We start from the raw sequence: 22230 nt of genomic DNA, 5'->3' as shown, positions 1-22230 counted from the left end.
TCAATGAAGTGGCATCTGCATTCATATAGATGATTTCGCAATAGTCTAGGACCAGTAAGAACATAGATTGAATGATCTGCTTTGTACTATTAAGCAAGAGGCCTGACCTATTTCTATAGAAGAAGCCCATTTTTATATTCAGCATCTTAATTAACTTTAAAAAGACAACTTAACATATTTACTGATACACCACCGTACTAGGTACGTACACTTCAATCATTAGAATCATTTTTGTGTACTCTAGAAAACAACATACTTAGTTTTCCATGTATTCAATAATAATTTAAGGTTTTCTGCAAAATAATGAAAGCATAATGTAGTTCAGAGAGCCTGATCAGCAGGGCGATAGAGTACACAACGGTATCGTCTGCACACAGCTGCAGGTAAAGCTTTATTATTATATTTATATATTTCTAACAAAACAATATTATTCATGTATACAACAGTTGTTTATTAGACATTCTAACATAACACTATCTAGATACTAAAAAATGTATATGCAACATTTGAACAACAATTTCGACTCCCGCGGGTTATAATGTATATGACATGACGATACGTTGGCTATTTTAGTATTCCTTTTTTAATTACATGTTTATAATTCGTAAGTATATATTTTTAGAGTGGAGGGAAATATTTGTTAAACTGTAGAGAACAAGAACCTTTGGTGAATCAAAGAGTCACTGATGTTTTATATACAGTACCACATATCCAGAACGCTCGTTCTGACAATAAACAAGAAGTTTTAATGTTTCAAACAAGGATGTCAAGACAGGGCTGTACTGTAGTACTACGCTATAACACTTATGTACTACTAATGTTCTAGTATCTAGGATGTTAAGGAATATCTACAGGGGGGAACATATACAAGATATAACACATTCCCACAGCATCTAAGGATGCATACACTGACATTGTATTATGTGAAAGTAGCATAAGTATGTGTAAAGAGCTTACAATTTTGTTTAAAAGTTCAGAATACGTCTCTTGGGAATATTGAGATTGGGTACATATATTATGCATTTCAAATTCTTACACATTTTTAATAATACTTGTGAGTTGTAGACATATTTTGATTTAGTTCAGCGTAAGTCTTTTTTTTTTTTTTTTACATGTAATCTAAGATCTTCACAACCTAATACATATACAACTTTTTTCATTCCCCCCAGGGCTATATAAACCCAACTGTAGGTTTCATTTGCGTTATAATAATGATTTACAAATGAAAAAGTCAATAGTTAATTGCATATTATGTAATTGTTGATTAGATTCTTTCTCATTATTTAGCCAATTTTCTCAACTGTGATCCCCTTGCTTTTATGGTTTATAGGTATCCTCTGCTATTCCTAAATCCAGACAAAGTCCGTACATATGTGATTGTTATAAAGGGTCTACGTTGAGGGGGAACAAACGCGTGTTCCTGGAAGGGTGAGCTTTCAGGAATGGGGTCACAATAAATATGCTGGAAGCGATAGAAACAAGGTTGTATTTCCCAGAAACTAATAGTGTATATTATTGGTAATTCACGTTATCATGGTTCAATGATAAGTGGTCCATTCTGCGGACTGAAAATAAAAATACTTTGCAGAACACATACATTTAGATTGTATATATGTTGCTTTGGCAATATTGACAATATTTTTCATGCCAATAAAGCAGCTTGAATTTGAAAAAAAAATGTATTTGAGAAAAGAAAGAAAGGAGAAAGGAGAGGAAAGTGAGAGTAAAGAGAAAAAGAATGGAGGGATGAGAGAGAAAATAGGAAAGAGAAGAGAGAGGAAAGCGAAAAAGAAGGAGAGAAAAAGAGGAAGATAGGAGAGAAAGAAGCGAGAGAGAGGAGAGGAGAAAAGAGAAAAAAGAGGGATGAAGAGGGAAAAAAAGGAGAGAAAGAAAAGAGGCAAGAGAAGAAAGAAAAAGAGGGAGTATGAGATGGAGAGAGAAAAGAGAGAAGCTGTAAGAATGCAAAAGCGAATTGTTAAACACATTTTACAATGCAATCTCTGGCGTCATCTCCCTATCATGCACGTGTTAACGGTACTGTACCTTTCTGCGTTGTGTTCTGGTGAGGTGTAGGTGGAAGACAAGTCTCTAGACACAATTCTGCCGGTTGTCTCTCTTTTAGTGACTACATGGAATGTATACAAATACAAAACAAAGGTTGATGCTGCTGTCTGGACTCCCACACACAAGTATATTACACATTTGTGGACATTTGCGAACATGTGCATTCAAAAGACCGGAGCGTACATAACACATACCTCTCCTCATCACGCGCTGAGCAAACCGAGGAGTAAAAGCATGGCTCCCGTTGATGACCTCACAGCATTAACACAATTTAGAAAATAAATACAATACAATAGTTCACTCTTAAAAGTAGTGTAACACATCTCAAAATAACCTTAAAACAATTAATTTGAATAAATATGAGGGATTTTCGGTGAAATACATAAAGTATATGTTATACCTGTCAAACATACGTAGCATTTGCAACAGGTGTTGTGCCGAAAATCTCCCCCTTCACGTTCTTCATTGCTGCGACTTGATTGCTAGTTGTCGTTTCTGCTCTCCACTCCTTTGTCAGTTTAGCGTACATTTCACTGATCTTAGTAGCAGGAAGCATTTTTGTCTGCAGTTTTCGGTTTGACTATTTGTTTCAAATGTATGTGGCGGTTCTAGCTTGTATGGCGCCCTGGGCGAACCCCCCCTTCAGCGCCCCTTGTCGCCCCCGGCTAGATGCCCCTGGGCGGCTGCCCATGTCGCCTGTACCTAAATCCACTACTGATTTTTGTATTAGTCTATAAATAAATCTCTTTGCCAAAATGTGTCATCTCTCCCATGTCTTATTCGACTAGTATTTTTGAAAGTGTAAGGATAATAATTCAGCCATAGTTGTTCTGAAATGTTTATTGCTTGCAAACATTTTACTCCCTCCTCTGTGTTTAATATAACACACATACATTAATTATTCATTTCGGTTGCCTATCCTGACGTGAAGTTTGTTCTATAGTGAAATTAAATAATTTTAGAGTGTAGTTATTACCAGTGGCCGCTAGAGTGGGAGCAAAAATACAGATAAAATTATATTGGAGTAAAACAGGATGACCATGCCCACTAATGTTGATTAAATTTTGATTTTGCTACCATTGTCCATTTGCAAGTGTCTGGTGAATGGAAAGAGTGGACAGATCGAGAGCTTGGATCTGCTGAACATCATAAGTCATTCACAGAATCACAGAATTTCTTCATTTCTAGACTTAATTAGAATTCCAGGTAAATTCACTGTTATTGGTTAACTTTGTGTGCAAATTAAAACTGTTGAGCAACATCACAGCTAGCTAGCATTGTAGTGTAGGCTTACTGTTACTGCACAATTTGCATAGTCAGATGCAAATGAAAGCATCTAGCAAGAGCTAATTAGCTAGCTAGCTTCAGTAACATTAAGTTATACCACTTTTAGTGGTTTATGGACAGTATGTACGCCCGGTGGATTGGTGCATCACCTGTTTTACATTTTCAACAGAGCAGTATTAGCTATTATCAGTAGCTAGCGGACTTTACTGACTACTGCCAGCAGGTTAGTCAGTGCAACATGCGTTTTACTCTGAAAAGCGAGCTGCTAGCAGACAGTTAGCGGCAGTTGGTCTGTGCTACATGTGTGTTTCACTCAAGTTTAGAGCTATTAGACAGTTTTTAGCTGCAGTTTGGTCAGTGCAACACCTGCGTTTTACTCTGAACTTTAGAGCTAGACAATTTTTAGCTGCGGTTTGGTCGGTAAGACACGTGCGTTTTACTCTGAATTGAGAGCTGTTAGTAGACAGTATTTAGCGGCAGGCCGGTCGATGCAACACGTGTTTTACTCTAAACAGAGCACTGCTCTCTTGTAATTTGTGCATATTTGTGTTAATGCAATTTAAATTAACTTTTTCTTGTCATCAAGGATGCAGGCTGTTTGCGTGAAGTACAGAGATTGTCAGAAGTACATTTGTTATGAGGGCCAACTGACATTCAAATCCTTTTTGGATTGTGGTGAGTGAAAAGTTTCAAATTTCACACAATATCCTATGGAACAACATACTTATACTGACACACTTTAAATATACTTACTTTATATTTACTGTCAAATTGATTGCCGATTTCCTTGCTGATAATGAATACAAAGCAAACTTGCGGCACCCCAAATCACAGATCAGTCAAAGATTGGTTTATGTTTTAGGGAGTAGTCTAATTATGCTCATCTGTGGCTGCGCTCATTTTCTTTGCCGGTCATTAATGGTTTTAAAGAATAAGTGATACTAACATTTGTATGCTGCTACAATCTCAGTGTTGATAGCTGTCTGTGGTGTATCGCTATAATAATTCAGTACGTGGCAGCAGTCAACAGGCTGTAGACTGCATATCATTGGATTTGACGTGGAAAGGAGCACTAAATCAGTTTTGGGATTACGATGTTCAAGTACAGATGACCTTGAAATCTGTCTTCTGTTCTGGTTTTTCTCCAAAAAAATACACAACATATTTAATCAATAAGGTTGTGCAATCTTATTTTGTCTTCACAATTGCCAATAAATGCGACATTCCAACCTTAGACTTAAAAGTCTATGATGAATTGAAGACTGAAGTTGATGAGGTGTTTGAGTTTCTTCTAAAGAAACAAGACCTTGGTGTGCTGGAGATTGGGCTAATAACCGAAAGGTTGCAAGTTCAAATCCCCGAGCTGACAAGGTACAAATCTATCGTTCTGCCCCTGAACAAGGCAATTAACCCACTGTTCCTAGGGCATCATTGAAAATAAGAATTTGTTCTTAACTGACTTGCCTAGTTAAATAAAGGTAAAATAAATAAACATTTGTTTACCCCATGACCCAAATCCTGATGGTGAGTTGCTTATTAGCTTAGAGCTTCACATTCATCCATACAGTCCTGGCTAGCCTAACACATATGTGAGACGAGCAGATATATCTGCTGATTTCTTTTCTCATTTTGATATTTTAAAATGATCTTTGTTTCTGTGCTCACCTCTCCCACCCCTTTTAGGACAGTAGTGGGCTAATCAATTCAAAATGTTCCTTTTTTTCTTTCCCCTTGTCATTAACAAAAGTCCTCTAATCATAATAATGGATGTTTCCACCTAAATTGTGTTATAATTACAGTGTTAATCACACCAGTTAAATGTTAACATGATTGCTAGATTCATTCAGCTCCTCTGCAAGCAGCTCCTTATCAAAATACAGTGGAGACAATGAGGGGGACTCCGATGACACCGGTATATTGCATCAGAGTCCTGCTACAAGAAAGACAGCTGAGGATAATTGTCTCTCATGTAACTGTGGCTCAGTTGGTAGAGCATGGTGTTTGCAATGGTGTTTGCAACGCCAGGGTTCTGGGTTCGATTCCCATGGGGGGCCAGTATGGGGAAAAAAGAAATGTATGCATTCACTACTGTAAGTCGCTCTGGATAAGAGTGTCTGCTAAATTACTAAAATGTAAGTACTGCAAATTTCCAGTTGCCAAACTTGAAGATTGAGTGATAAATGACATCAATGAAAGTTGTGAAAGGGTGATCATGGTGTGTTTTATTATACTTGCTATTTCATTGCTGTTTTAAGTGTTGGTGTGTTCCTTTTTTAAATTACTCCGACTTAGATGATTGTAGACATTCTGAAGAACAAACCTGGAGGAGAGAGGATCATGAATGAGTATGCTCGGACAAAAAGCCTAACAGATAGCACAATACGCGATATGGTCAAGATATTGGTTGCACAAATGACAGGTGAACATGGGCATATGTCATATACTCACTGCATACCTTACCACCTAACACAATTTTTAGCAGAAGTTGTGATTTACACATCAATACTTTTGTTTGTATCTCAAACAGTAAAGTGTGTGTGTCTTGGACAATTCACCGGCAGTGTTCGGTGGGAATGCTAGTCACATGCTAGTCACATGCTAATGTAAAAAGCTGGTTTTTGATATAAATATGAACGTTTGCGTCCCACCCTAGTCAACAGCCAGTGGAATCGCGTGGCGCGAAATACAAATACCTCAAAAATGCTATAACTTCAATTTCTCAAACATATGACTATTTTACACCATTTTAAAGACAAGACTCTCGTTAATCTAACCACACTGTCCGATTTCAAAAAGGCTTTACAACGAAAGCAAAACATTAGATTATGTCAGCAGAGTAACCAGCCAGAAATAATCAGACACCCATTTTTCAAGCTAGCATATAATGTCACATAAACCCAAACCACAGCTAAATGCAGCACTAACCTTTGATGATCTTCATCAGATGACAACCCTAGGACATTATGTTATACAATACATGCATGTTTTGTTCAATCAAGTTCATATTTATATCAAAAACCAGCTTTTTACATTAGCATGTGACTAGCATTCCCACCGAACACTGCCGGTGAATTTACTAAATTACTCACGATAAAAGTTCACAAAAACCATAACAATTATTTTAAGAATTATAGATACAGAACTCCTCTATGCACTCGCTATGTCCGATTTTAAAATAGCTTTTTGGTGAAAGCACATTTTGCAATATTCTCAGTAGATAGCCCGGCATCACAGGGCTAGCTATTTAGACACCCAGCAAGTTTAGCACTCACCAAAGTCAGATTTACTATAAGAAAAATGTTATTACCTTTGCTGTTCTTCATCAGAATGCACTCCCAGGACTTCTACTTCAATAACAAATGTTGGTTTGGTCCCAAATAATCCATTGTTATGTCCAAATAGCGGCGTTTTGTTCGTGCATTCAAGACACTATCCGAAAGGGTAAATAAGGGTGACGAGCATGGCGCATTTCGTGACAAAAAAATGGTAAATATTCCATTACCGTACTTCGAAGCATGTCAACCGCTGTTTAAAATCTATTTTTATGCCATTTTTCTCATAAAAAAGCGATAATATTCCGACGGGGAAAGCGTGTATACGTACAAAGAGAGAGAAAATAAAAACATCTCGTGCACGAGCCTGAGTCTCAGAGTACTCTGACTGGCCACTATCCAAACGCGATAATGTGTTTCAGCCTGGGGCTGCCTCGATATCATTCAGCTTTTTCCTGGGCTCTGAGAGCCTATGGGAGCCGTAGGAAGTGTCACGTTACAGCAAAGATCCTCAGTCTTCAATAAACAGAGACAAGAAGAACAAGATCTTGTCAGAGAGGGCACTTCCTTTAAGGAATCTTCTCAGGTTTTTGCCTGCCATATGAGTTCTGTTATACTCACAGACACCATTCAAACAGTTTTAGAAACTTTAGGGTGTTCTCTATCCAAAGCCAATAATTATATGCATATTCTAGTTACTGGGCAGGAGTAGTAACCAGATTAAATCGGGTACGTTTTTTATCCGGCCGTGTCAATACTGCCCCCTAGCCCTAACAGGTTAAAGAGGTGGGGTTTCAGGTGTCTCCGGAAGGTGGTGATTGACTCCGCTGTCCTGGCGTCGTGAGGGAGCTTGTTCCACCATTGGGGTGCCAGAGCAGCGAACAGTTTTGACTGGGCTGAGCGGGAACTGTGCTTCCACAGAGGTTGGGGGGCCAGCAGGCCAGAGGTGGATGAACGCAATGCCCTTGCTTGGGTGTAGGGACTGATCAGAGCCTGAAGGTACGGAGGTGCCATTCCCCTCACAGCTCCGTAGGCAAGCACCATGGTCTTGTAGCAGATGCAAGCTTCAACTGGAAGCCAGTGGAGTGTGCGGAGGAGCGGGGTGACATGAGAGAACTTGGGAAGGTTGAACACCAGACGGGCTGCGGCGTTCTGGATGAGTTGTAGGGGTTTAATGGCACAGGCAGGGAGCCCAGCCAACAGCGAGTTGCAGTAATCCAGACGGGAGATGACAAGTGCCTGGATTAGGACCTGCGTCGCTTCCTGTGTAAGGCAGGGTCGTACTCTGCGAATGTTGTAGAGCATGAACCTACAGGATCGGGTCACCGCCTTGATGTTAGCGGAGAACGACAGGGTGTTGTCCAGAGTCACGTCAAGGCTCTTAGCACTCTGGGAGGAGGACACAATGGAGTTGTCAACCGTGATGGCGAGATCATGGAACGGGCAGTCCTTCCCCGGGAGGAAGAGCAGCTCCGTCTTGCCAGGGTTCAGCTTGAGGTGGTGATCCGTCATCCACACTGATATGTCTGCCAGACATGCAGAGATGCGATTCGCCATCTGGTTATCAGAAGGGGGAAAGGAGAAGATGAATTGTGTGTCGTCTGCGTAGCAATGATAGGAGAGACCATGTGAGGATATGACAGAGCCAAGTGACTTGGTGTATAGCGAGAATAGGAGAGGGCCTAGAACTGAGCCCTGGGGGACACCAGTGGTGAGAGCACGTGGTGCGGAGACAGATTCTCGCCACGCCACCTGGTAGGAGCGACCTGTCAGGTAGGACGTAATCCAAGCGTGGGCCGCGCCGGAGATGCCCAACTCGGAGAGGGTGGAGAGGAGGATCTGGTGGTTCACAGTATCAAAGGCAGCAGATAGGTCTAAAAGGATGAGAGCAGAGGAGAGAGAGTTAGCTTTAGCAGTGCGGAGAGCCTCCGTGACACAGAGAAGAGCAGTCTCAGTTGAATGACCAGTCTTGAAACCTGACTGATTTGGATCAAGAAGGTCATTCTGAGAGAGAGAGCAAGAGAGCTGGCCAAGGACGGCACGCTCAAGAGTTTTGGAGAGAAAAGAAAGAAGGGATACTGGTCTGTAGTTGTTGACATCGGAGGGATCGAGTGTAGGTTTTTTGAGAAGGGGTGCAACTCTCGCTCTCTTGAGGACGGAAGGGACGTATCCAGTGGTCAAGGATGAGTTGATGAACAAGGTGAGATAAGGGAGAAGGTCTCCGGAAATGGTCTGGAGGAGAGAGGAGGGGATAGGGTCAAGCGGGCAGGTTGTTGGGCGGCCGGCCGTCACTAGTCGCAAGATTTCATCTGGAGAGAGAGGGGAGAAAGAGGTCAAAGCATAGGGTAGGGCAATGTGAGCAGGACCAGTGGTAGAAAGTGGACCAGCGGTGTCGTTTGACTTAACAAACGAGGAGCGGATGTTGTCAACCTTCTTTTCAAAATGGTTGACGAAGTCATCTGCAGAGAGGAAGGAGGGGGGGGGAAGATTCAGGAGGGAGGAGAAGGTGGCAAAGAGCTTCCTAGGGTTAGAGGCAGATGCTTGGAATTTAGAGTGGTAGAAAGTGGCTTTAGCAGCAGAAACAGAAGAGGAAAATGTAGAGAGGAGGGAGTGAAAGGATGCCAGATCCGCAGGGAGGCGAGTTTTCCTCCATTTCCGCTCGGCTGCCCGAAGCCCTGTTCTGTGAGCTCGCAATGAGTCGTCGAGCCACGGAGCAGGAGGGGAGGACCGAGCCGGCCTGGAGGATAGGGGACATAGAGAGTCAAAGGATGCAGAAAGGGAGGAGAGGAGGGTTGAGGAGGCAGAATCAGGAGATAGGTTGGAGAAGGTTTGAGCAGAGGGAAGAGATGATAGGATGGAAGAGGAGAGAGTAGCGGGAGAGAGAGAGCGAAGGTTGCGACGGCGCAATACCATCCGAGTAGGGGCAGAGTGAGAAGTGTTGAAGGAGAGCGAGAGGGAAAAGGATACAAGGTAGTGGTCGGAGACTTGGAGGGGAGTTGCAATGAGATTAGTGGAAGAACAGCATCTAGTAAAGATGAGGTCAAGCATATTGCCTGCCTTGTGAGTAGGGGGGGAAGGTGAGAGGGTGAGGTCAAAAGAGGAGAGGAGTGGAAAGAAGGAGGCAGAGAGGAATGAGTCAAAGGTAGACGTGGGGAAGTTAAAGTCACCCAGAACTGTGAGAGGTGAGCCATCCTCAGGAACGGAACTTATCAAGGCGTCAAGCTCATTGATGAACTCTCCAAGGGAACCTGGAGGGCGATATATGATAAGGATGTTAAGCTTGAAAGGGCTGGTAACTGTGACAGCATGGAATTCAAAGGAGGAGATAGACAGATGGGTCAGGGGAGAAAGAGAGAATGTCCACTTGAGAGAGATGAGGATTCCAGTGCCACCACCCCGCTGGCCAGATGCTCTCGGGGTATGCGAGAACACGTGGTCAGACGAGGAGAGAGCAGTAGGAGTAGCAGTGTTATCTGTGGTAATCCATGTTTCCGTCAGCGCCAAGAAGTCGAGGGACTGGAGGGTAGCATAGGCTGAGATGAACTCTGCCTTGTTGGCCGCAGACCGGCAGTTCCAGAGGCTGCCGGAGACCTGGAACTCCACGTGGGTTGTGCGCGCGGGGGCCACCAGGTTAGAGTGGCAGCGGCCACGCGGTGTGAAGCGTTTGTATGGCCTGTGCAGAGGGGAGAGAACAGGGATCGACAGACACATACTTGACAGGCTACAGAAGAGGCTACGCTAATGCAAAGGAGATTGGAATTACAAGCGGTATACACGTCTCGAATGTTCAGAAAGTTAAGCTTACGTTGCAAAAATCGTATTGACTAAAATGACTAAAATGATACAGTACTGCTGGCTGGTGAAGTAGGCTAGCTAGCAGTGGCTGCGTTGTTGACTTTGTTTGAAAGTGTAGCTGGCTAGGTAACCTCGATAGTTTCAGTACTACACCTTTATCATGATACAAAGGCAACTATGTAGCTAGCTAACATAACACTAATCAAGACGTACATTCGCTAAGTTCAACTCATTTCTGCTTAATATTCATTTGGTTGCTTTATCTCATGCCCAAGACGTTAAAACATATGGCTTTTCTAAAATACTTGATCCAATTGTGCAGGATATTAAAGTACTTGAGAGGGATGGAATTATGGTCCCCTTGTATGATCAACCAGTGTATGGAACTATTGTCCGTTACAGGTGACAACCTTGGTCCCCACTGTTTATTTGGTTTTGTTGAATCGTTCTGTGGCACATATTGTTGCTGGTTTTGTCTTGCTGAGAAAGAGGACTTTCAGACTGAATTTGATGAAGACTCACCCAAGATAGTTATGCAAACTCCAGCACTTCATGCAGAACACTGCCAATAAAAGGAGACAAATCCCAGTCTTCCCTATGTGATGGGTGTTAAACGTTATTGCATTCTAAACTCTTTGCAGTACTTCAATACATGTGAAAGCTTCTCTGTCGATATTATGCATGATATCTTTGCGGGAGTGGCACAATATGAAATGAAACTGCTAATACTGCACTTGATAGACAAGTACACAACATCAAATGAAATAGACAGGAGAATAAAGAGCTGTAACTATGGTTACATGGAGCAAAACAACAAACCTCCTGCAGTGAACTTAGAGGACTGACTTGGGGTTAAATGCTATCCAGTCCTGGTGTTTACTTCACAATCTACCACTTCTCTTTGGAGACTTAGTTTGTCCAAATGATCTACACTGGTATGTACTGTTGCTTCAGATAGTAAACATAGTATTTTCTCCAATGATAAAGGGTATTACATTTTTTTTTTAACTCTTAATCGCAGAACACCACAGGTTATTCAAGCAATTGTTTCCAAAAAGGAGGCTGCTACCGAAGCATCATTTTATGGTGCATTACCCCACATGTATGCTTAAAATTGGAACAGTTTTGCATAGCTGGTACATCCGCTATGAAGCAAAGCATAAATTCTTTAAAAAACTATTTAAAAAGATTCAAATGTAACTTAAACATTGGCAAAAAAAACACAAGTCAAATAGCATACAGTTGGCAGGCATTTGTCTCCAACAGAGTCATGATTTTCAGTAAACTTTTTTTTTTTTACCCCTTTGTTCTCCCCAATTTCGTGGTTATCCAATTGGTAGTAGTTGAGCAAAAGCTCAGGTTGCCCAGGCCTGCGGAGATACAATCGTCGGCAAAATCATTCGCATGGAGATTCCTGCAAAAATATTATTTGAAGATGGCAAAATCCAGGTAAAATGTTATCTTTAAATGTGGTGGACTGGGGCTGTAAGATGGCTGAGACTCTTCAGGTACCAATCGACACCACGGTTTTAAATGTTAAATGGGCCAAACACCATGGAAATATGTATCGTTTAGTTGTTTGTCTTAAAGTCCATTGTGAGATTCCAGTTTTTCAGAAAATCCACCATGTTGTCGTTAGAGATGAGGTTACTTTTTCCCTACAAACAATATGTCTTGATGACCATTTTAATGCAGATAGAGTTGGGTGTACAACAGAGGGACCTTATGTAGTTGATGGTAAAGAGCTTTGTCACAAGCATTTGATATACAGATGTCTTACAGTTGTGAGGATTCAAGTTTGTTAATCGTCTCATACTGTTTCCTGTGACTAAAAACTGCAGAATAAGTTCTTTAAAACCAAGATGTATTGCAATACTGGCTTTTTTGTTGGCTTTTAATAAAGTTGGGACAGATGCCAAAATGTAATTTTACGGAGGCCACAATTTTATTTTCTCAGTGTTTTTGAGAAAGATGTATTGAATTGCAATATTGAGCTTTTTTATGTACATGTATTCAAGTGAACAGAGGCCAACATTTCATTTCAGTCCACAATTTTATTATCATCAGTATTTTGTATGTATTGCAAATGTCTTACATTTAAGAATAAAGTGCTTTGATAAAAACTGACTTCTGATTTATTAAAGTTCAGTTGTACAAATGCTACTCTTGACTGATAATATTCAATATTGAGTGAATTGGCAGTAGTTGCTTCCATGTTAAGCTAAATAGAGTAAATTACAGTTTGTAGAGTTAAACAAACACTGAATAGATTAGAAATAACTCTGAAAATTGAACTCTGCAACGAGTAATTTTTACTCCATTTAGACTGGGACCAAATGTTATCTTTTGTAGAGTATAATTGTATTCAATTGAGTAAAATTTACTGTGCAGCCAGCATTTATCTGCATTCGGAGAAAGTTGTGAACAAAATGATCTTTTGGACACCCAGAGCTATGAAAATCATGCGCATGTCATGTATGGAACTAGTCTGGGCTGTAGTCTATTTAGCTAACATTCCACTCCTTGTAACATTACAAAGACTTGCATCCAGGCTGCTATGAAACAGTGTCGGTCATATAACAGATGTATCATGTGTTAGTTTAATGAATGTCACGGTTGACGTTGGGAATGGATGACCAAAACGCAGCCGGGATATGAATGCTCAGCTTATTATTTATTTGAATAAAGAGAACACTGAAAACAAATAAAGACAAGGTGACAGTTTCACAGGCTATACTGATACTAGCAGTGTGAAATACAACAACCCACAACCCCTGGAGAAAAACACACTCCTAATATATGACTCCCAATCAGGAACAACGATAACCAGCTGTTCCTGATCGGGAGCCACACAGACTAACAAAGAAACAGACATACTAGAAAAACCATACAACACAACCTTACTGCCACGTCCTGACCAAATTCTAATACAATTACTCCCGCTGCTGGTCAGGACATGAAAAGAATTATTGGGGGTGCCTCTCGTGCTTCTCCATGAGTGCGTTCCTGGCCTCATACCGCCACCTCTCTGCCTTAGTTTCCTCTATTTCCTCCCGTGGGCGACGGTATTCCCCAGCCTGGTGCCAAGGTCCAGCCCCATCCAGAATCTCCTCCCAAGTCCATCTCTCGCTATAGTCCATGTACTCCACCTGCTGCTCCTTTCTCCGCTGCTTGGTCTTTGTTTGGTGGGTTGTTCTGTCACGATCTTCGTCGTCTGATATTTCAAAATCACTGTCAGACCAATACGCAGCGGGTTGGGTGCTCCACATCATTTTATTAAATATGATGTACACGGAAAAAAACTATAAACAAGACCGATACGGCGACAGTTTCACATGCTATACAGCTACTTAACAGTGCAAAATACAACCACCCACAACCCCAGGTGAAAAACACACTCCTAATATATGACTCCCAATCAGGAACAACGATAACCAGCTGTTCCTGATCGGGAGCCACACAGACTAACAAAGAAACAGACATACTAGAAAAACCATACAACACAACCCTACTGCCACGTCCTGACCAAAATCTAATACAATTACTCCCTCTGCTGGTCAGGACGTGACAATGACGTGGAAATCCTGATATTTCCCTTGCATTTCAATCCACAAATGCATATGGGTCTGTAATGTACTGCATTATTATCTAGGTATTAAATTCCCTTTTTAAATTATGCAAGACTACTTTACAATAATGGCAATTATACATTATTTTAGTCTTCCAATTTGCCCATGTGGATCTGACATGCATCGAATGCTACATAATGCATGAACACTAAATAGCAGTAAATTGCCCCGTGCCTCTTATGCCGCCCATTGTGACTCGCTTGTGGGCATGCTGGGAGCATATGGCAGCATGTAGCAGCATGTTCGATTGGGAAAAGAGAGAAAGTAAATGAACTACCTAGATAGCTGAATGCAGCCTGCCGCAATATTGGTTAACATATGGCTTATACACAAACTTTACAGTTGTGTCAAATTGGCTGGATGTCCTTTGGGTGTCGGGCCATGCACGATAAACACACAGGAAACTGTTGAGCGTGACAAATCCAGCAGCGTTGCAGTTCTTGACAATCAAACTGGTGCGCCTGTCACCTACTACCATATCCCGTTCAAAGGCACTTAAATCTTTTGTGTTGCCCATTCACCCTCTGAATGACACACATACACAATCCATGTTTCAATTGTCTCAAGGCTTAAAAATCCTTCTTTAACCTGTCTCCTCCCCTTCGTCTGCATTGAAGTGGATTTAACAAGTGACATCAATAAGGGAGTATACATTCACCTGAGAGAAGATATTCCATGCGACAATAATCAGATTGTTTCTCTCTGTCTCTCTGTCTATGGCGCACAGTTCACCATCTGCATTTTTTGTGATACCGGGAGCACGTCAGCTGGTGCGTGGTAGCTGCAGTGTTAGTAATAACGGACAGCATTACTGTGCAGACACGGAGGACCGTCTCTCGCGGGTGACGGGTCGGGGTCCGTTGCATTTCTAACTGCCACGGGGAGAAAACGGTCGGCTGAAAACACTCCGGCTCAAGGGTGAATGACCGCACACCGAGAGGCGAGCGAGCAGATGCTGTTAATTCAACAACCAAATGCAATTGATTTTACATACACCAGAAGCTATCGTCAGAGCTTTGGGCTCTAAACTTTTATATTTGTTAGTTATATCTTGTCTAAAACTTCCCCTGATATTGGGTGATTGGACTGGAGAGAACGGAAGGTGAGTACATCATAAGAGATGGAGGGAGAGGGGGACTCATTTAAGGTTAACTTGAGTGTATCAATGTGGTATATGCAGTACTTAAATGTAGAAATGCAACCAGTGTTTCTGGCTCTCTCTCTCTTCTGCACTTGCTTTTCTCTGCATGGTCTCTCTCTTTTTCTCTTCCTATATTTTTTCTCTCTCTCTCTCTAGGTCTCTGTCCCTATCTAGGTCTCTATCTCTCTCTCGGTCTCTCTCTCTCTGTCTCGCTCTCTCTAGGTCTCTCTCTCTCTAGGTCTGTCTCTGTCTCTCTCTCTCTCCATGTTTCTCTCTCTCTAGGTCTCTCTCGCTCTCTATGTCTCTCTCTAGGTCTCTCCAGGTCTCTCTCTCTAGGTCTCTCTTTCTAGGTGTCTCTCTCTCTAGGTCTCTCTTTCTAGGTGTCTCTCTCTAGGTCTCTCTAGGTCTCTCTCTCTAGGTCTCTCTAGGTCTCTCTAGGTCTCTCTCTCTAGGTCTCTCTTTCTAGGTGTCTCTCTCTAGGTCTTTCTCTCTCTCTCTCTTTTCTCTCTCTCTCTCTCTAGATCTCTTACTCTAGGTCTCTCTCTCTATGTTTCTCTCTCTCTCCATGTCTCTCTCTTTCTAGGACTCTCTCTCTAGGTCTCTTACTCTAGGTCTCTCTATGTTTCTCTCTCTTTCTAGGTCTCACTCTCTCTAGGTCTTTTACTCTAGGTCTCTCTCTCCATGTCTCTCTCTCTCTCCATGTCTCTCTTTCTAGGTCTCTCTCTCCATGTCTCTCTTTCTAGGTCTCTCTCTCTAGGTCTCTGTCTCTCTAGGTCTCGCTCTCTAGGTCTCGCTCTCTCTCCTCTGCCATCAAGAGTGGAGTAGATGGAGATGAAGGGGGACGGAGGAGGGAGACATATTTTGATCTTTAAATCAATATCCTAGAAACAGTTGGTTGACCGTTACTATGGTATCACTGGGGTGGTAAAGGCTCAATTTACCATCAGACTAGAGGGAAGAGGGGATACAACTCAGACTAGAGGGAAGAGGGGATACAACTCAGACTAGAGGGAAGAGGGGATACAACTCAGACTAGAGGGAAGAGGGGATACAACTCAGACTAGAGGGAAGAGGGGATACAACTCAGACTAGAGGGAAGAGGGGATACAACTCAGACTAGAGGGAAGAGGGGATACAACTCAGACTAGAGAGAAGAGGGATACAACTCAGACTAGAGGGAAGAGGGGATACAACTCAGACTAGAGGGAAGAGGGGATACAACTCAGACTAGAGGGAAGAGGGGATACAACTCAGACTAGAGGGAAGAGGGGATACAACTCAGACTAGAGGGAAGAGGGGATACAACTCAGACTAGAGGGAAGAGGGGATACAACTCAGACTAGAGGGAAGAGGGGATACAACTCAGACTAGAGGGAAGAGGGGATACATCTCAGACTAGAGGGAAGAGGGGATAAAACTCAGACTAGAGGGAAGAGGGGATACAACGCAGACTAGAGGGAAGAGGGGATACAACTCAGACTAGAGGGAAGAGGGGATACAACTCAGACTAGAGGGAAGAGGGGATACAACTCAGACTAGAGGGAAGAGGGGATACATCTCAGACTAGAGGGAAGAGGGGATAAAACTCAGACTAGAGGGAAGAGGGGATACAACGCAGACTAGAGGGAAGAGGGGATACAACTCAGACTAGAGGGAAGAGGGGATACAACTCAGACTAGAGGGAAGAGGGGATACAACTCAGACTAGAGGGAAGAGGGGATACAACTCAGACTAGAGAGAAGAGGGATACAACTCAGACTAGAGGGAAGAGGGGATACAACTCAGACTAGAGGGAAGAGGGGATACAACTCAGACTAGAGGGAAGAGGGGATACAACTCAGACTAGAGGGAAGAGGGGATACAACTCAGACTAGAGGGAAGAGGGGATACAACTCAGACTAGAGGGAAGAGGGGATACAACTCAGACTAGAGGGAAAAGGGGATACAACTCAGACTAGAGGGAAGAGGGGATACATCTCAGACTAGAGGGAAGAGGGGATAAAACTCAGACTAGAGGGAAGAGGGGATACAACGCAGACTAGAGGGAAGAGGGGATACAACTCAGACTAGAGGGAAGAGGGGATACAACTCAGACTAGAGGGAAGAGGGGATACAACTCAGACTAGAGGGAAGAGGGGATACAACTCAGACTAGAGGGAAGAGGGGATACAACTCAGACTAGAGGGAAGAGGGGATACAACTCAGACTAGAGGGAAGAGGGGATACATCTCAGACTAGAGGGAAGAGGGGATACAACTCAGACTAGAGGGAAGAGGGGATACAACTCAGACTAGAGGGAAGAGGGGATACAACTCAGACTAGAGGGAAGAGGGGATACATCTCAGACTAGAGGGAAGAGGGGATACATCTCAGACTAGAGAGAAGAGGGGATACTACTCAGACTAGAGGGAAGAGGGGATACAACTCAGACTAGAGGGAAGAGGGGATACAACTCAGACTAGAGGGAAGAGGGGATACAACTCAGACTAGAGGGAAGAGGGGATACATCTCAGACTAGAGAGAAGAGGGGATACAACTCAGACTAGAGGGAAGAGGGGATACAACTCAGACTAGAGAGAAGAGGGGATACAACTCAGACTAGAGGGAAGAGGGGATACAACTCAGACTAGAGGGAAGAGGGGATACATCTCAGACTAGAGAGAAGAGGGGATACTACTCAGACTAGAGGGAAGAGGGGATACAACTCAGACTAGAGAGAAGAGGGGATACAACTCAGACTAGAGGGAAGAGGGGATACATCTCAGACTAGAGGGAAGAGGGGATACAACTCAGACTAGAGGGAAGAGGGGATACAACTCAGACTAGAGGGAAGAGGGGATACATCTCAGACTAGAGGGAAGAGGGGATACAACTCAGACTAGAGGGAAGAGGGGATACAACTCAGACTAGAGGGAAGAGGGGATACAACTCAGACTAGAGGGAAGAGGGGATACAACTCAGACTAGAGGGAAGAGGGGATAAAACTCAGACTAGAGGGAAGAGGGGATACATCTCAGACTAGAGGGAAGAGGGGATACATCTCAGACTAGAGGGAAGAGGGGATACATCTCAGACTAGAGGGAAGAGGGGATACATCTCAGACTAGAGTGAAGAGGGGATACAACTCAGACTAGAGGGAAGAGGGGATACAACTCAGACTAGAGGGAAGAGGGGATACAACTCAGACTAGAGGGAAGAGGGGATACAACTCAGACTAGAGGGAAGAGGGGATACAACTCAGACTAGAGGGAAGAGGGGATACAACTCAGACTAGAGTGAAGAGGGGATACAACTCAGACTAGAGTGAAGAGGGGATACAACTCAGACTAGAGGGAAGAGGGGATACAACTCAGACTAGAGGGAAGAGGGGATACAACTCAGACTAGAGGGAAGAGGGGATACATCTCAGACTAGAGGGAAGAGGGGATAAAACTCAGACTAGAGGGAAGAGGGGATACAACTCAGACTAGAGGGAAGAGGGGATACAACTCAGACTAGAGGGAAGAGGGGATACAACTCAGACTAGAGGGAAGAGGGGATACATCTCAGACTAGAGGGAAGAGGGGATACAACTCAGACTAGAGGGAAGAGGGGATACAACTCAGACTAGAGGGAAGAGGGGATACAACTCAGACTAGAGGGAAGAGGGGATACAACTCAGACTAGAGGGAAGAGGGGATACAACTCAGACTAGAGGGAAGAGGGGATACATCTCAGACTAGAGGGAAGAGGGGATACAACTCAGACTAGAGGGAAGAGGGGATACAACGCAGACTAGAGGGAAGAGGGGATACAACTCAGACTAGAGGGAAGAGGGGATACAACTCAGACTAGAGGGAAGAGGGGATACAACTCAGACTAGAGGGAAGAGGGGATACAACTCAGACTAGAGGGAAGAGGGGATACAACTCAGACTAGAGGGAAGAGGGGATACAACTCAGACTAGAGGGAAGAGGGGATACATCTCAGACTAGAGTGAAGAGGGGATACATCTCAGACTAGAGGGAAGAGGGGATACAACTCAGACTAGAGGGAAGAGGGGATACAACTCAGACTAGAGGGAAGAGGGGATACAACTCAGACTAGAGGGAAGAGGGGATACATCTCAGACTAGAGGGAAGAGGGGATACAACTCAGACTAGAGGGAAGAGGGGATACAACTCAGACTAGAGGGAAGAGGGGATACAACTCAGACTAGAGGGAAGAGGGGATACATCTCAGACTACAGGGAAGAGGGGATACAACTCAGACTAGAGGGAAGAGGGGATACAACTCAGACTAGAGGGAAGAGGGGATACAACTCAGACTAGAGAGAAGAGGGGATACAACTCAGACTAGAGGGAAGAGGGGATACAACTCAGACTAGAGGGAAGAGGGGATACAACTCAGACTAGAGGGAAGAGGGGATACAACTCAGACTAGAGGGAAGAGGGGATACAACTCAGACTAGAGGGAAGAGGGGATACAACTCAGACTAGAGGGAAGAGGGGATACAACTCAGACTAGAGGGAAGAGGGGATACATCTCAGACTACAGGGAAGAGGGGATACAACTCAGACTAGAGGGAAGGAGTAGAGGAGACTGGTTGAAGGGAATAAAAAAGTTGTTGTTATCTATCCTCTCCTCTTTACGCCTGTCTCTTTCTCGGTGTGTGTGTGTGTGTGTGTGTGTGTGTGTGTGTGTGTGTGTGTGTGTGTGTGTGTGTGTGTGTGTGTGTGTGTGTGTGTGTGTGTACAGATGTACTCTGCTAGGGTCTTGGGTGGGCTGTAGCTGACCATGATTCTGAAAGACAAACCAACGTGCACGAGGCACATAGGACCTATCACAAGCACGACTTGGATGGACAATGTATTTAACGTATAGGCCCAATGTTGTTGACTGATTGTGCTCTATCGACAGAAGTTAATCCATAAGGAATTTCTGAAGACCATCAATTTCTAAAATCTTTGAGAATACATGCAATTGTCATAGCCTACATATTATAATTTGAATAATGCAGGCTAGTGTGGTGGAGAAATCAGAATTAAAATCAAATCAAATTTTATTGGTCACATACACGTGATTAGCAGATGTTACAACAGGTGTTGCGAAATGCTTGTGCTTCTAGCTCTGATAGTGCAGTAATATCTAACAAGTAATATCTAACAAATTACACTACATATACCCAATACACACAAATCTAAGTAGGAATGAATTAAGACTATATACATATGGACGAGCGATGTCAGAGAGGAATGGACTAAGATACAATAGAATAGTATAGAATACAGTGTATACATATGAGATGAGTAATACCAGATATGTAAACATTAAGTGACTAATGTTCCATTCCTTAAAGTGGCCAGTGATTTCTAGTCTATGCCTATAGGCAGCAGCCTCTAAAGTGCTAGTGATGGCTGTTTAACAGTCTGATGGCCTTGAGATAGAAGCTGTTTTTCAGTCTCTCGGTCCCTGCTTTGATGCACCTGTACTGACCTCGCCTTCTGGATGATAGCGGGGTCAACATGCAGTGGCTCGAGTGGTTGATGTCCTTGATGAACTTTTTGGCCTTCCTGTGACATCGGGTGCTGTAGGTGACCTGGAGAGCAGGTAATTTGACCCCGGTAATGCGTTGGGCAGACCGCACCACCCTCTTGGAGAGCCTTGCGGTTGCGGGCAGCGCAGTTGCCGTACCAGGCGGTGATACATCCCGACAGGATGCTTTCAATTGTGCGTTGTAAAAGTTTCTGAGGGTTTTAGGTGACAAGCCAAATGTATTTAGCCTCCTGAGGTTGAAGAGGCTCTGTTGTGCCTTCTTCACCACACTGTCTGTGTGGGTGGTCCATTTCAGTTTGTCAGTGATGTGTACGCCAAGGAACAAGCCTGACTTCTCCCCTCTCTGGGCTCCAGGTGACAGGCCCATATTTTATTTTATTTTTATTTAGCTAGGCAAGGCAGTTAAGAATACATTCTTATTTTCAATGATGGCCTAGGAACAATGGGTTAACTGCCTTGTTCAGGGGCAGAACGACAGATTTTTACCTTGTCACCTCAGGGATTCAATCTTGCAACCTTTCAGTTACTAGTCCAACGCTCAACCACTAGGCTACCTGCCGCCCCAGGTAACCTAGTGGGAGGAAGTGCAGCTGCCAACACCAGACTTCCGAATGGATACATTAGCTAGGTAACATGGATAATTAAGATGTCTTATCTGCAGAATATGCTTATATGATTGAACTGTTGAATCTCTTGTTATTAGAATGTCTCCTTTCGGAGTCTGGCGTTGGCAGCTGCACTTCCTCCCTCATATGGGCCTCAAGTCATCTGGGGTCCAGAGAGGGGAGAAGTCAAGCTTGTCTGTCACATGTCCCTGATGCTATGCAGAATATCAGAAAGGGAATATGGCAAAGGAGGTCAGAAGGAAGCATTGTTTCCATATGTGAATGTGTCTTTACCTATTGCAACCCATGTGAAGGGATGGTGTGAGTAATGGCAACCAATCACTTGTCTCCACAATGTCTGTGCGTCAGTCACCCCCTCCTAGCAAGGTGGAACTAAGTAACAACAAATGTCCTTTTAAGTTGTTAGTACTGAACAAAACAACAAGTTCCTTGTATTTGGGGCCTAAAGTCTGGCACAGGATGTGTGGGGTTAGTGTCTGGAACCATTGTATGTCATCTCTGGTTGCACCTATCCTGACCTATCCTGAGATAGTATATAACCCAGAGGCTCACTCCACTCAGTGAGCACCCACTCCATTCATGTGTGTTTGGTGTGACATGCTCCCTTACTAATAAATTGTGAATAAAGGCATATCGTGATTGGTGATTGACCTTCTCTCTCCTCATTATTGATTAGAATTTCCACAACACTAGTCACTCTTTTTGTTAATACTATTATATTTTTCATTACATCGTTTTGGGTGAGTATTTTAGTAAAATATTTCAGTCAGAGAGAAATGACTGATGTAGCTCATAATTTCCCCCACAAATGGACCTCAGATTGACGTGATTTGACATTACGATATTTTCTTTAATCTACTCTCTCCCTCATCGGTTCGCTC

This window comes from Salmo salar, chromosome ssa02, assembly GCF_905237065.1.
Source record: "Salmo salar chromosome ssa02, Ssal_v3.1, whole genome shotgun sequence".
Classification (NCBI taxonomy): domain Eukaryota; kingdom Metazoa; phylum Chordata; class Actinopteri; order Salmoniformes; family Salmonidae; genus Salmo; species Salmo salar.
This window is presented reverse-complemented; position numbering follows the sequence as displayed.